Here is a 15,871-nt window from a genome sequence, read left to right as displayed (position 1 = left end):
ATTTGAAAAACAAAAAACAAAAAATTTTATGTTGAATTCAAGTTCTGTCTAACGTGGTATTAACATTCCTTTCCAACCGTCCATAAATATCTGAGCTTTAGCCTACCAAAGTTGAAAATTTGTGTACCGTCAAATGGGGCTTCTTTTGACATTATTTTCACATACCTCAACTTTGAGGATTTTTAGCTCTAAGAATTATGGATAGATTTCGATAATTTTTGCCAATATTTAAGTTGTATATGTATGTAACAAATGTGCAAAATATAAAGCAAATCCAGCAAGAAATAAAAAAAATGCTTGAATAGTGAAAAATATGTGTCCTTCAAAACAAAAAAGGGGCTACTTTGGACACTTTTAAGAAGCAATACGATTTGACAATAAAATGGTTATTTTCGCATAAAATTTCACCTGGTTTAGATTATCGTCTATCATGATGTTCTTAGGCGTTTTTCGTTGATAAACATAACTAAGAACATTATAAAGCACGAAAAAATACACGTACCAATATAACACTTTCCAGCAGAACATGCTATTCATAGTTTTTGATTTCCAGCATGAAATTTCAAGTTTACTTACTGTTAAATGAAACTGTCAGCCACGAGTGCTTGATTGTTTAAGTGAATATAAAGAAATGCTGTAACTACCAAGTACTACGACGATTTTTAAGGTCTGATTAACAACAATTACCATTCGTTCTGTTTTTTAATGATATATGAATGATATGTAGAAGGATCTCTCTAATTCCTGTAACTTAAAGTAATTTTTATTTGAAGTGAAATGCATGAAGTACAAGGATAATTCTTCGTAAACAATTTAAATTTCACTTTTGTTAAACGTATGTTAGTTTTCAATAGTTTTGAGGTAGCGTAAGAGTAGTTTATGTTTAGCAGATGTAGGGTGGAATTGCTTTGTGTTGCGGACTTATGTAAAATATGACCGATTTTTTTTTTTAAGGAATATGTCGTGAGTTTACTATTTATACGTATCAAAATATATGTGTTTTATGACTATTAACTTATCAGAATGCTTGGGTTACTTTTTTTGTGTTGTAAAATATACAAATCAACACTTTAACATAAAATAAAAGTCATGAAATTAAGACCTTTGATCAATTATTTGGGTAAAACAATTATTTTTAACACAAAATAATCACAAATTTCTATAGAACATGACGATTTGCTAGTTTTGTGACATTCCCAACAACTTTCCACGCTATGTGAAAAATTCGAACAATGTTCACATACCAAATGTTTTGTGCCTTGTGAATATGTGTTCATAATTCTTTGATATATTTTCTTGTTTATCCTGTTATTGTTGATGTTGTTCCAAAAATAAATTATGCCTGACTGTAGAGCATATATTGGTTAATATAAGTGCTGAAGACACAAAATGGCTCAGATTAATATTTATGCTGCAATTAAATCTAAAACTTGAGTGTCCAAAGTAGCCCCCGGAATCAAAAGTAGCCCCGTTTGACGGTATGGAAAATCGAAAAATTTGGAACTGTTTTATCAAATACTGTATAGATTGAGCCTAAGATACAGTAAATAAATGTTCCGCTTTTCATTATAAATCTTGTATTTTCGACCGTATGTATTGTACTTAGAAGTGTACCGCGTTCCGAATTTAAATTAAATCATTAAAATGTGCTTCATTTCTAGAGAAGTTATTCATGATTACTTATTCCGTAACTATTATTTGTCGTTGTTAATAAATGAATTCGCCAAACCAATAATTTAGTTAAGGAATTTTCAGTAAAGCAATGATGGATTTTGCCAGACAACTGCTAATTTTCATGACCAAAACCAATTTTTAAATTTTAAACACGCATAAAATCGTTTTTGTTCTCACATCAAATTTGGTTCAATTTAACATGGATTATTTCCTCACATTGTCAAGCATTTCTATGAGATAGCAAATTTTGAACAAACCGTTCTAGTATGCTAGCCATGAACTAAATGAAAGATTCAAAATTATCGGATTTCGAAGATTTTGAGTGCACAAGCAATCCCACTAAAACTAATATTTTCGTAAAAACATACTATTCTCAATCAGTGAAACATATTCTTTTGAATTGATTAATAAACAAAACCCGTGTGTGTATTTCTCATACTCTGAATAACAGCCATAGTGTGCCTCATATAAGTTGCCACTTCAATATAATGAAATTTGCTGAAAATTTCTCGTATTGTAAAATCGAGCACAGGATTCAGTCTATGATTTTTTTATTAATATTCGGAGAAGGACTATGTAAGAATGATGTGCGCGATTTTAGAAAATAAAAACTTTCTTATCTTGAATGACATGCCAAATTTACGCTTATGTCCCATTGAGAATAGATCACTAACCAACATATATGATAAAGAAGGTTTTTTTTCTATCTTTATTAACGAGATTTTTGGCCCTGGGCTAGTTCATCTCGGGACCAACGGCTTTACTTCCCTTCCGAAGGAAGTCGTCACTGAAATTTTTAGTGACTATCTCGGGGATGGGATTCGATCCCAGGTCCTCGGCGTGAGAGGCGTGTGTTCTAACCACTACACCAGGTCCGTCCCCATAAAGAAGGTTAAATAACAAGGCAATTTATGAAATATTTTTCGAATAATCTCAATGAAAGGTCAAGTCTAGTCCAAAAATAAGCTGTATATTATTATGAAAGAACCATATTCAATCCTCATTGGAATATTTGGATGAATTCTCCCAGGAATCTGTGACGGATTCATTAGCGATATCCTTTGAAGTATATCTTTGAATTTGAGGGACGATTTAAAAAAATGATAAAATTTAAGATTATTCTGGACAATTAATCGGCAGACAGACAGAGTGGACCAAGTGACATTTTTCATATTATGAGAAAAATGGGCTTAAAGTCGAACGCTCAACAATTTTTGAACTCGTTTGAATTTTGGTTCAATATTTCTAAACATCTTTGTGTTACTTTCGAGCAATATAATGTGAAGTGATAATCATGTAAATGTAATATGGCGTAAAAATATTTATAAAGAACTTGTTGAGAAATACTCTGAGTAATTCCTTGATAAATTTATTGATCCTTTGAGGAAAATCTCTTTTGAAACCCCTTGAAAACTTTGAACAAAATCTATGGAGCGATTCTCTAAAAAAAAACCAAGATGAATATTAAAATTCTATATAACAATTTCTGTATAATCTCCTATTTGTTTCAGAAGTGGTTTTCAGAAAAATGCCTACAGATATCACTGCAGGAAATTTTAAAGTTTTTCTAAGGAATTTCACGATTTTTTAGATTATTTGAAGAAATTTCATTAATAATTGTTGACTTGTTTTCTAAATAATCCGTTTAATCCAGGAAAAAAAAAACTGATAATGGAAGTCGTATCAAACATTGGGAGAATTTTTCAGATTTATTCGGGCTTCAGTGTTAGAAACACAACAGCTCTTAGAATTAATAATTCGAGAAATCCAAATCCATTTCAACGGAATTCTTGGAGGATTCTGTGATTTATGGTAAATTCTTGAGCAATTTCTTAGAGAAACTCCTGTCGCGTTTTCTAATGATATTCGTCGAGCTTCCTGGACGAACATATAGAGGAGTTGTTGAAGGCATCTCTGCAGGAATATCTGGAAGAACTAATCGGGGAAACTTTGGAAGAAAAATAGGTTGTAATTTATAGCAGTATTTTTTGAAGATTGTCGTGCCAAGCCTCAGAAATATTTTCGTAACAATTCCCAAAGCAACCCATATTGAGCAATTCTAATCTGATTTCCTTAACCTTCTGTCTGTGCGAAAAATAGTTACTTTGTCTGTGCTTTGGGGTCACATTGACCCCGAAAACTTCGCCAAATTTGAATGGATTTTCGATCTTTCTGCAGTTTTGGAAAGCAAATTTATTTTACTTTTTCTGTAAAATATGAGCAAATTCTAAAAAGGAAGATTCTTCGCGGGGAGGAGTTACTGTGAAATAATGTCCAACAGAGCGAATTTTTGAAATATTGGACGCTTATATCTCAGAAACGGTTTTGTATAAAATTACACTTTCTTCGGTGAAAAGTTGCGACAGGGAAATGGCTACTATATTAAACATTGATTAGTTGAGAATTTCACCGCATGATCGCACTAGCTAAAATAACATGGTTTTCTGATTTCTTTAAACGACTATGATGTTCTGTAACTAGTTTGAACGATGGTTCTAAAATCTGATGATTTGAAATATTGATGCCTTCGGTGATTAGTCTTAAGGATATACACTACATTTTTGCTTAGTTAAGCATTCTTAAACAAGGAGGCGATAGTGAACTACAAATATTTCAAACTCACATATCTCACGATGTAGAAAATTGGAGTTTTCGGCAAAATTGTTCTTTAGGTTTAGCATTATGTGCTGCATGCTTGGTTAGTTAGGAAATCCATAACTAGAAGGCGCTAGTGAATGTTGGCCGATGCAGTTTCGATGGAAGGCTGTTGTTTTCGGTAAACTTGTATGTTAACCTAGAAATTAAAAAAAAAAAAATCTAGAAAGTAATAACTAGAGGCAGTTTTTTTTTTATTTAAGCAGACATACAGCTTACACGGATAAAAATCTGATTCCCACACCATGATTTACAAGTCATGAAATTCATAAACTGGTTAGGTCGTGATATGCTTTCTGGAGCCATAATCATGATTCTTCATAAACGTAACATCCAGAGCGACAACACAAAGAGGTGCATTTTGTCATTCATCATTCGCATCGAACACTCATCATTCATCACGATAGATTGGTACTGTGGTAAAGTACGTGGCTCTCAATCGGAAGGTTCTTGGTTCGAATCTTGCTCTAGCATATTTTGTTGTTTTTTTGTTTTCATTTTATCGGATGGACTGACAGATTTATAAATAGATCCGAAACGGATGCGCGAGTCATGATTTCGAGCACTCAGCTGCAACTTGTGTCGCGTTACAACAATCTGACTCATGATATCGTGAGTCCAAATCATGGTGTATTTTCATAAGATGAATACACATTGGAATCATGATATCCGGGTGCATAATCATGATTTTGGATTCTGATTTCTACCTGTGTATAGTTTTAAGATATAGAACGTCATAACAATTATATGAGCTCCATTTAGTAACATTTTCTAAGCTAGCGCCATCATTCGGTGAAATTCCTTACTACCCATACTGTATGTATGTTGATCCTATCTCTGATGCAAATCTTCACCAAAGAAAATATAATTTTATATAGAACTCCTTGTGATATGTGATCTTCCAAAGTTTCAAAAATTCGCTGTATTTGGACCTATTTGCACAATAATCCCTCCCCGCGATAATTTTAATATATCTTTAGTAAAACTCAAATTAATTCGCTTTGCAAAACTGCAGAAAAATCGCAGTTACAGCGATTGCAATTTGGGGTCAATATTACCCCAAAACACAGACAACGTACTATTTTCATGAAAATTACTCTAAAAACCTACTTTTCTAGATATTTGAAAAAAAAATCCTTGCAGAAATCAAAACTCGTGGAAATTTACCAATGTGGGAAAAAAAATCACATATCGGTTCACCAACAAAAAAGTTACATCCCCGTCAAAGTGCTCTGGTATCATATTAACCCCAAACGCATACATAGGGTTGAAGGTATTCCAGGATGAATTCCTGAAGAAATTGTTCAAAATTCCAGGAGAAATCAAATTAATTGTCTAGTTGAATTTTTGATGAAATCCGCAAACATTCCTCGAGAATTTCCCGTACGGTATTGTTGCAGAAATCTATTGTCAAATTTCTGTCAGAAAACTTGTAAGAACTCCTAAAGAATTATCAAAATATTAACTTTAGTTTTTTTTTGTAAAATATAACCAAATTGATCCACCGGCGTCGGTTTCGTGGCGTTGCAGAGGTCTGTGTTGTGATTAAGTTTGTAACTTTATACACAATATTGGAGTTGAAATAGATGAACATCCATATCCCTAAATCTGATAGAAGACAACACATTAATTGAACATTATAAGGACAAAGATAATCTACTGGTCTATTATTCTTAATAAAACTGAGTGAATATGGTTCCATTCATAATGTACTTGATCATGCTATCATGTTCGATTATTTTCAAGAATAATTTGTTTGTAGATTTATTAAGTTGCACCAAACAAGATAATAGTAAATAATTTGTGAAATTGCCAAACCATACAATTTTATGAAAGTGTGGCAAAATAACATTTACAGAAGATCAATCGAAGAAACATCTGAAAAATTTAAACAGCACAAATTTTGTTATACAAACATCGCTATGCTCTGAAGATATGATCGATTATACTTTTGGGGCAAACTCTTGATATTCGATTATGAAATTTGTAAATGTGAATCAATTAATGTTCACGTAAATAATCTCATATTAATTGCAAAAACAATTATTGAAAAATAATTCAAAAACCATGGAGTCAGAGACACTTGACGAGACAAAGAATATGTTAAACAATGCACAAATGGCGAGATTTCAGATCTTATCAAAATATAGAGCTGTAGCAATCCATTCTTCTATCGTCGTCAATCACTATCGTCGACAGATTTGTTATTCCGATAAGGCACTTGCGCTATTTGCGAAAATATATAGTCACGACATGAACCAGCCACCACAGGTGCAACGTCACATGCACCGTCATCACCTTTGGATCGGACCACTGCCACGTGCTATGCAACGTCGACACCTTTATGCCCAACAGCCGGAATTGCTAGGTCAGCAGTTCAATTCTACAAAACCACCGGACTGACCGTGACCGGTGTTCAGTTTATTTTTATCCGTGTTTCATTGCGTTTCGGCTTAAGTAATAAAGTGATTTAGTGAGGAAAATCAGTTAAGTGTTTTTTAAAAAGCCCGAACCGCCAGCAAACCCAGGATTGGCGCAGCCGTGCAGTGCTCGAAAAACAATTTCGCGAAAAACAGTGTAGTGACTCTGGTCTACCAGCCAGAATCGAAGTGAACCCGCGAAAGCATTCGCTAACATCGAGGGTGCAGCGGAGTTGAGGTTCCACCGCGTGAAGTTGGACGTCGAGAGAACCCACGCACAACGATTGCAAGGTGAGTGTTTTTTTTTTCTTTATCCTCTATTCCACACCGAAATACGAGTGAAAGTGAAAACATCGCCTAGGTTGGCGTTTTATTTTTCCGTGAGTTTGAAGCCCGTTCTAAGAGAAAGGCTCGAACTCATTAAGAAATTAAAATTTGCTAAACCCCTGGAGTGAGAAGAGTTCTAAGAGAGCTTCCCCTCCAACCGAAATTGTGAAGTTCTAAGAGAATTACATTTCGGGAGTCATACGAGTTCCGAGAGATCGTACGGCTCAAAACAAACAAAAATATAGCTTGCTTTTATCTTCTAAGTGCATGTCATGCCAAAGGAGCATAAAGTAAGAAACAGTCTGAAGCAAACTCACCACTTGTTATCTAAAATTAGAAACAGCGCGTGCGTGTCTTCAGATTCAGACAGCTCTGAGTCTACCGATTCGGGAGACTTAGCACATATTCCAATAAAGAACATCCCTTCACTAGAAATCCTTTCTCTAAACGACAACAACAATATGGAAGAAGTCAATGCCAAACTGCAAACGATGATGCAGATGATGGAGGCACTGGCAAAACAACAAACAGAACATGCCACGTATTTTAGTCAAATTCAAACGCAAACAAATCAAACTCAAGAAAACGTTATCGCACATCAACCTATAAGTAACATCGACCAGCTATTCAAAATTCCAGACCCGATCAAAATGATCCCCATATTTGACGGCAATAGAAAACAATTAAGTTCATGGCTGGAAACAGCAGAAGAAACCCTTAATGTATTAAAACCACATGTATCAGCTCAGCAGTTTAGAATGTACTTTACTGCGGTATCTAATAAAGTCCAAGGCAAAGCAAAAGACATTCTTTGCTTAGCCGGAAATCCGGACAAATTTGAAGATTTAAAAGAAATATTGACGAACGCGTTGGGAGATAGACACGAATTGTCAACATACAAGAGCCAATTATGGCATTGTAAAATGACCGAAGATATGTCTATCCATATTTACTACAAAAAAATCCAAAGAAATAATTCAAAATATTAAGACTCTAGCAAAACAAAAAGATACATACAAAAATCATTGGGACGCCATTAACGAGTTCATTGAAGAGGATGCGCTAGCAGCCTTTATATCTGGACTCTCAGAACCGTACTTTGGTTATGCACAAGCTGCACGACCAAAGGATATTGAGGATGCATACGCATTCTTATGCAAATTCAAATCTAAACAAGTTGTAGCTCGAAACCTGAATCAAGACCAAAAATTCAACAAAAACAAAATATTTGAAAATAAATCCCAAGGATCATCAAATTTCAATCAAAATAAGAAACCTTTTATAAAAACCGAACATAAAGATACAACTGAACCAATGGACACAAAAACTACTCGGAGTCGGTTAACCATAAATAATCATGTAACGGAAGAAGAGGAAACTCAATCACATTTAAATTCAGAAACTGAATCTGATGAAGAAGTAGATCTAGATCTAAATTTTCACTTGGTCAACCCCACACAAAAAACAACCTAAATTACCTCCCATATTTGAAACTGAATCATCCTAAAACAAAAAAGCAGTTAAAAATATTAATCGATACTGGGGCAAACAAAAATATTATTTCACCAAACATAATAGAATCCGTTAAAACCGTACCGAATACACAAATCAGTAATGTTTGCGGAGTCAACAACGTCACTTCGAAAGGAGAACTCGATCTTTTCGGAAATACGTTTAAACCTTTGCAATTTTACGTAATGAAATTTCATTATTTCTTTGATGGAATTCTGGGGTCAGAATCCCTTGCAAAACTTAAAGCACAAATCAACTATGAGAATGAAACCATTACGTTAAGGGATAAACAATTTTCATATTCAAAATTCTACCCTGCAAAAAAACTTTACAATCATTTCATAACTATCGATACAATGAACAACGGAGACTGGTTGGTACCCACATACCAAAAACTTCATAAAAAAGTTTTCATTCAACCAGGACTATATAAAGCACATAATAATAAATCGACCATCCATGTTATTTCTGCAACCAAAAACATAGAAAATCTTCCAAAACTTCAACTGACAGTAAACAATTTTGAAACAATTCTCCCAGAAAAGATTGACTCTCAACATATTTCCAAAAATGATATAGAGTCTATAATTAGAACAAATCATCTTTCGAAACTAGAGAAACAAGAACTGCTTTGCACTCTCTTCAAACACCAAGAAGTGATCCAAAAGAAAGGAGAAAAACTTTCATGTACGTCAGCTACAAAACATAAAATTATAACAACAAACGATTCTCCCATTTATACAAAAAACTATCGCTACCCACACCACTTTAAAGGCGATATCCAACAGCAAATTGAAGAAATGCTAGACAATGGCATCATTAGGCCTTCGAAAAGCCCATACTCTTCACCGATATGGGTAGTACCGAAAAAACTTGACGCGTCAGGCAAAAGAAAGGTACGCGTCGTAATAGATTATAGGAAGCTGAACGAGCTCACTATTGACGACAGATACCCTATGCCTCAAATAGAGGATATTCTGGATAGCCTCGGAAAGTCATCGTACTTCACAACGATCGACTTAAAGTCTGGTTTCCATCAAATCCCGATGGATCCTGCCCACATAGAAAAAACAGCTTTTTCAACGGACAAAGGACATTTTGAATTCACGAGAATGCCCTTTGGCCTAAAGAATGCTCCTGCTACATTCCAGAGAGCAATGAACAATATCCTAGGAGATTATATCGGCACCAAATGTTATGTCTATCTTGATGACATAATTATTATCGGATATAATCTAAAAGACCATTTAGAAAATCTTAGCCTTATCCTGAAACGCTTATCGGATTTCAACTTAAAAATCCAACTCGATAAGTGTGAATTTCTCAAGCGAGAGACCGAATTTCTAGGGCATATAATTTCAAATGAAGGTGTCAAACCTAACCCCGAAAAAATAGATAAAATTCTGAAGTGGCCTCTACCAAAAACGCAGAAAGAGATTAAACAGTTTCTGGGTTTAGTAGGTTATTACAGAAGATTTATTAAGGATTTTTCAAAAATAACTAGACCTATGACCAAATATCTCAAGAAAGATTCATCAATCAATATAAATGATTCATCGTATCACACAGCATTTGATACGCTCAAAGGTATAATTGCCACAGATCAAGTTTTAGTCTATCCCCAGTTTGATAAGCCTTTCATCGTAACAACAGATGCTTCAGGATATGCATTAGGTGCAGTTCTATCTCAGATACAAGACAATATAGAACGCCCAATCGCCTTTGCATCCAGAACACTAAACGATGCAGAAACCAGATACGCTACCAACGAAAAGGAAGCGCTGGCAATCATATGGGCCGTGAATAAATTCAGACCATATCTTTACGGGACTAAATTTACTTTAGTAACTGACCATAAACCTCTGACTTTTATTAAAAGTTCAGAGAAAAATCAAAAAATTTTGCGATGGCGCCTAGATCTGGAAGATTATGACTACGAAGTCAAGTACAGAGAAGGCAAATCAAATGTAGTAGCAGATGCACTAAGCAGAATGCCTGTTGAAGTAAATATTAATGAAACCAATAATGATGAAATTCCTTATTTTTCAGGTTCCGAAGATCTTGAAGATGATGCAGATTCCATTGCCAATAACTCCCCTGAATCCCATGATTCCCTTGATTCCCAAACTGTTCACTCAGCTGATGATTCAGCTAATAACTATATTCATTTCACGGAACGCCCTTTAAATTATTTCAAAAATCAGATAATATTCCGTATTTCCCGTATAGATACTATTATCCAAGAAACCCTTTTCCAGAACTACCATAGAACAATAGTATCTCAGAAAACCTACACAAAAGAAAATATCACACATCTTTTGAAAACCTTCCACAATGGTAGACAAACAGCCCTTATGGCACCAGAAAATCTTATCCAGACGGTACAGGAGTCCTTTAAAGAAAACTTCAATCAAAAAGGTCATTTCGTTTTTACTAACAATATGGTCGAAGACGTGCAAAATGAAGAAAGACAGAATCAAATAATAATAAATGAACACAATAGAGCTCACCGAGGTATAACTGAAGTCGAAGCCAAAATTAAAAGATCATATTTTTTCCCAAATATTTACTCAAAAATCAGAACCTTTATAAACTCATGTGAAATATGCAATACTCACAAATATGAACGCAGACCATTTAACATAAAAATTTCACCCAGACCAATAACAGAAAAACCATTAGATAGAGTCCACATGGACATATTCATCATGGATAAATGCAGCTTCTTATCTCTAATAGATTCATTCTCTAAACATTTACAGTTAATAGTTTTGAAATCAAAAAATCTTGTACATGTGCAGAAAGCACTAGGAAAATATTTCAGCTCCTTTGGAGTACCCAGAGAAATTGTCACCGACCATGAAACCACTTTTCAATCAATTCAACTAAGAAATTTCCTTAGCCAGCTAGGGGCACAAATTCATTACGCCGCTTCGTCAGAATCGAATGGACAAATAGAGCGTACACATTCTACTATAATAGAAATTTTTAATACCAACAAGCACAAATTCAGAGGAATGGGTACAAAATCAATTGTAAAATTATCCGTTGCATTATATAACAACTCTGTACACTCTTCAACTAAATATACTCCAAATGAAATATTGTTCAACCAGAATAATATTGTTAACCCGGAAGAAATTATAAGAGACGCCCAAGAGCTATTCCTTAAAGCAAAATTGAACATGGGTAAAGCACAAAAACAAATGATTTCTCAAAATTCTAATAAGGAAGACCCTCCAATTATAAATGATGGGCAAGAAGTTTATGTTATTCCAAATATTCGCACAAAGACTCAACCCAGAGCCAATAAAACAAATGCAAATGAAGTCACAGACAGAACATTCAAAAACAACCGTCACATTAAAAGACATAAAAACAAAATCAAAAGACCGAAAAAAATGTAACACCATTTACTTTTATAACTTTTTGCTTCCAGATGCTTCACTACTTTATCACATTCACCCTCATTCTCACAAACATCTCATGTCAAGACCTAACTATCAGGAATCTTCATAATGATTTGATAATGATGCAAAAAAATAGCCTATGTAGAATTCAGACAGGAAATATCCGAGTTGTACACCCGATCAACCTAACAGACATAGAAATTACTATCAATCAACTCACAAATTTGGTGTATCGTAAACAAAATAATAACGCTTTATTTGAAATTAGTAAATACAAGATACGAGAATTGTACTCTAATTTTATGCAAATCAAACCAATATCGCACAAACGGTCCAAAAGATGGGACATCATCGGCACAGCGTGGAAGTGGATAGCGGGCAGCCCAGATGCTCAAGACCTACGGATAATCGACAGAAGCCTCAATGAACTTGTCAACGAAAATAATCATCAAGTAAAAATTAATCACCAAATCGGCAAAAGAATTTCGGAACTTACAACCACCATCAACGAACTAATCGAAAAACAACAAATCAATCAAATCATTCTCGATGAACTTGACGTCATCACCACCATACTGAACATAGATACACTCAACAAAATTCTAACAAGCGTTCAAGAAGCGATACTCTTTTCTAAAATGCACGTCACAAACAGCAGAATGTTATCTGGCAAAGAAATTCATCTGATCAAGGATATACTCAGAAATCAAGGAGTCCAGCTAGACATCCCGGAAGAAGCACTCAATTTTGTTACACCAAAAATGGCAACTAGCGAAAATACTTTACTCTACATATTACATGTTCCAGAATTGGAGACAGAAGAATCGACAATCATGCGAATCCACCCATTGAGTCAAAATGATTCGATTATTAAGACTTACCCTCAATTCCTTATCAAACAAGCAAAACAACTCTTCACCACTGCAAAACCAGACGACTACGTCCAAAGACACAGTTTTATCAAAGAATTCAAGGATCTGTGTATTTATCCACTCATCATGGGAACTGAGCCACAATGTCTCATGGAAATCAACGCAGAAACTACAACCAAACTAATAACCAATAACAAAATTCTTATCTCAAATGCAAAAAAACCAAGAATTACGCTCAAATTGCGGTCCTAGCGACAGATACTTATCTGGAAATTTTATAGTATCGTTCTCAAATTGTACAATCGAATTTATGGACCAAAATTTCACATCTACCGAAAAAATAAGTGAAAGCGAGTCTATTCAAGGAGCATTACACAATCTGCAGATAAACAGCGAGATTTTGCAAAATCATGACGTTGCAAAAATAGAAAAAGCCACCCTTCTGAACAGACGCAAACTGGAAAAAGTATCTCTTCAACACGAAACCGACCAGATTTGGAAATGGAGTCTATTAGGAGGAACCGCTCTGATGTCGACTCTACTATTCTTCACCCTTTACCTTATCTTCATTCATTTAAGGTTTACCCACAAAAGGACATCGAGGAAAACCCACCAAAGGAAGCCTGAAACCAAATCACCAGGACATGGTAACCAGGAGCTGAGTATCGAGGACGACACTTCTTCACCCCCCGGAGGAGTCACGACATGAACCAGCCACCACAGGTGCAACGTCACATGCACCGTCATCACCTTTGGATCGGACCACTGCCACGTGCTATGCAACGTCGACACCTTTATGCCCAACAGCCGGAATTGCTAGGTCAGCAGTTCAATTCTACAAAACCACCGGACTGACCGTGACCGGTGTTCAGTTTATTTTTATCCGTGTTTCATTGCGTTTCGGCTTAAGTAATAAAGTGATTTAGTGAGGAAAATCAGTTAAGTGTTTTTTAAAAAGCCCGAACCGCCAGCAAACCCAGGATTATATGTTGAGTGAAAGTTGTTCCTTATAGTCATGTACCAACAAAAATTCAGACTTAGAACTGTTAAAGTTGGGGGTGACCCATAAAGCCGTTTCGCATAAGAATGTTTTGCATACGGATGTTTGGTTTCATAAAAGAACATGTAGCATTTTAACCCATATAGGCCTGAGTGAAAGCAAACATACTAAAACCCTTACCACTCAGCGAATACTTAACGCATTCAAATAATTTTTTGTCAGTATACTGGCCCACATATCTAGTTTCTAGAAATGGTCGGAGAAACTCGAGAATACCCCTGTAGCCGGAGTTATTGCGGTGGGTCACTGGGTCAAGTCGGGTAGAAAAAGGCGATTTTTTGGGACATGCCAAGTTATCTTTATTTATTTCCAATGGCATTCATTTTATTTTGTATAAATCATTAAAATCTGATATTCAACATTATAAGTTAATAGTTTTGCTCAGTTTAGAGTGTACCAAATGCAGCCACTCGGACTAAATGTCCAGAAGAACCGGCTCTAGATTTGTTAGGCATTGAACCGTTTCAAATCCCTAAAAGTATAGATCGAACATAATAGTTCACTAAAATGCATTCCCATAAGCATGACACAGATGTTTAGATACAAATTGTGCACTTTATCATAAATTTGAGGCATCCCGGGGATCCGAAAATGGTTATTTGTAAAATCAATCAAATACAATTGACAGAATTATTCAATTTAATCGATTACCAGAAGGATTCCGCTGATGCGTTTTTCTTAAAACTGCTTGATATAGTGGCCACATTATATCCGATTCTGGAAATTATCTGTGACTTGAAATTTGCCTACCTCCAGGGGCACAGAAGCACAAAACCCTTGTCACCCGACCTGACCCAGTGATCCACCGCAATATCTCCGACCATAGGAACATTCCCAAGATCCTTTGACCACTTTTAAAAACTAGATATGTGTACGAGTATACTGACAAAAAAAAAAAAAGAAATCCGTTAAGCATTCGCTGAGTGGTGAGAGTTTTAGTAATTTTTATTTCATTCAGGCCTATACGGGTTAAAGAAGGCAAAAAATTATTATTATGCCAAATGATACACTGCATGACGAGTGTATTGGGAAAGGACAAACATTTCGTTGTTCTTGCCATTTCTTCATAGAAGACAGGGCAAAGTTTTCCGGGTTAACGCAAAACTCGTATACCAAGTGACTATAAAGTGTATACCAAATATTTATTTTTCCTACTTTCTTTACAAAAACGAGTAAACCTTGCACGAACACAACTGTGGGCGAGTTTAGTTTATTCGTTGAACCTTTTTCGTACTAAGCAGAGGCATACAACCACCACAACTTTGCATAGAATGATTGATAGATATTTAAAGCAGACTTTTAATATAACAATTTTCTTGAACCATTCGCTTAAATATATTCAGTGAACATCATATTACGAATTTCTTGGCCGGAAGATCCTCTTCTACCATAAAACACATCAATGGTACCGTTAACAAAAGATTTAAGAGAAAATTTACCTAGAATTAAGATGAACATTGAAGCTATAGTTTTCTTGTAAGAACTATTTGTGAGTTGCTGAAAATCCTCAGTTCATATGAGGAGGAAAATAAAACAGATGACCTCTTTGTGTTTCATTGCAGTTTTTTTATAAACTTGAGCAATGAGTGGTAAAGGCACTACCATAAATTTTACTAGTTTTTCACATTAACAACAATGCTTAAAGTTTTCCATCTAGCATTCTTTTTTGATTGCTTGATTAGCTTAATCTTGATTATCTAGAAGAAATTGTCTTAAGCAACTATACATACAAATCTGCAAATTTCTCTTCCAAATATTGCATTGATAGTTGTTTCTTTTTCAGATATTATTCAAAGAGTAAACACTATTATAAAAGTATATTATATAAGTTTATTCAGAGAAATCATCATGAGCTATTATAGAAATTCTAAAAAGTCATATAAAATTTTTTTGGTTTAAATTCTACCAATATATCTCAGGATATTCTTTTCGGGTTCCAAA

General features: G+C 34.8%; 1 protein-coding gene across 4 annotated transcripts in view; it reads left to right on the top strand.

Annotated features, from left to right (window-relative positions):
- Positions 1-15,871, top strand: part of LOC5569070 (LIM domain transcription factor LMO4) — a 194,707-nt gene that overhangs the window by 95,711 nt on the left and 83,125 nt on the right. The gene's annotated exons all lie outside the window — the stretch shown is intronic.

The sequence above is a fragment of the Aedes aegypti genome, chromosome 2, assembly GCF_002204515.2.
Source record: "Aedes aegypti strain LVP_AGWG chromosome 2, AaegL5.0 Primary Assembly, whole genome shotgun sequence".
Taxonomy (NCBI): Eukaryota; Metazoa; Arthropoda; class Insecta; order Diptera; family Culicidae; genus Aedes; species Aedes aegypti.
The sequence above is the reverse complement of the archived record's forward strand: the minus strand, read 5'-3'. Positions and strand labels throughout refer to the sequence as shown.